The sequence below is a fragment of the Triticum dicoccoides genome, unplaced genomic scaffold (assembly GCF_002162155.2).
Source record: "Triticum dicoccoides isolate Atlit2015 ecotype Zavitan unplaced genomic scaffold, WEW_v2.0 scaffold147086, whole genome shotgun sequence".
NCBI classification, from domain to species: domain Eukaryota; kingdom Viridiplantae; phylum Streptophyta; class Magnoliopsida; order Poales; family Poaceae; genus Triticum; species Triticum dicoccoides.
Genome location: NW_021204627.1, coordinates 1 through 1,160, shown reverse-complemented (window position 1 = coordinate 1,160; position 1,160 = coordinate 1). Strand labels below are relative to the sequence as shown.

At 50.9% G+C, this 1,160-nt stretch overlaps 3 non-coding genes across 3 annotated transcripts; all 3 read right to left on the bottom strand.

Moving 5' to 3' along the window:
- Nucleotides 1-130: 130 nt before the first annotated feature.
- Nucleotides 131-249, bottom strand: LOC119343928. Its single transcript, XR_005166344.1, has one exon. It is a non-coding gene; the product is annotated as a 5S ribosomal RNA (ribosomal RNA).
- Nucleotides 250-546: 297 nt separating this feature from the next.
- On the bottom strand, nucleotides 547-665 carry LOC119343930. The gene has a single exon (XR_005166346.1). It is a non-coding gene; the product is annotated as a 5S ribosomal RNA (ribosomal RNA).
- Nucleotides 666-962: 297 nt separating this feature from the next.
- LOC119343929 lies at nucleotides 963-1,081 on the bottom strand. The gene has a single exon (XR_005166345.1). It is a non-coding gene; the product is annotated as a 5S ribosomal RNA (ribosomal RNA).
- Nucleotides 1,082-1,160: the final 79 nt, after the last annotated feature.

Genomic DNA, 1,160 nt, shown 5'->3' with positions numbered 1-1,160 from the left:
CGACGCTGGACCCGTGAATCGTGAGCACCCAGCTATGACTTACCGCACTCGTGCAAAATAATAAAACACGGTAAATATATTACTTACACGTGCGTTTTGTTTTGCAAGCGGCGCGAAAAAAATTAAAAAGGGAATGCAACACGAGGACTTCCCAGGAGGTCACCCATCCTAGTACTACTCTCGCCCAAGCACGCTTAACTTCGGAGTTCTGATGGGATCCGGTGCTTTAGTGCTGGTATGATCGCATCCGACATGTTACCCCGGTCTTCGTCCCTTATCCTTGCCCCTCCCAGCTCCACTACAAAGACGATTGTACATTGCTTTCGCCGCTCCCTCTCAACTACGGAGACGAGTTTAACGCGGTTTCCACCCATCCCTCTCAACCGCACCGGTGCACGCTTGCCGTGCCACAACGCCGACGCTGGACCCGTGAATCGTGAGCACCCAGCTATGACTTACCGCACTCGTGCAAAATAATAAAACACGGTAAATATATTACTTACACGTGCGTTTTGTTTTGCAAGCGGCGCGAAAAAAATTAAAAAGGGAATGCAACACGAGGACTTCCCAGGAGGTCACCCATCCTAGTACTACTCTCGCCCAAGCACGCTTAACTTCGGAGTTCTGATGGGATCCGATGCTTTAGTGCTGGTATGATCGCATCCGACATGTTACCCCGGTCTTCGTCCCTTATCCTTGCCCATCCCAGCTCCACTACAAAGACGATTGTACATTGCTTTGGCCGCTCCCTCTCAACTACGGAGACGAGTTTAACGCGGTTTCCACCCCTCCCTCTCAATCGCACCAGTGCACGCTTGCCGCGCCACAACGCCGACGCTGGACCCGTGAATCGTGAGCACCCAGCTATGACTTACCGCACTCGTGCAAAATAATAAAACACGGTAAATATATTACTTACACGTGCGTTTTGTTTTGCAAGCGGCGCGAAAAAAATTAAAAAGGGAATGCAACACGAGGACTTCCCAGGAGGTCACCCATCCTAGTACTACTCTCGCCCAAGCACGCTTAACTTCGGAGTTCTGATGAGATCCGGTGCTTTAGTGCTGGTATGATCGCATCCGACATGTTACCCCGGTCTTCGTCCCTTATCCTTGCCCCTCCCAGCTCCACTACAAAGACGATTGTACATTGCTTTGGCC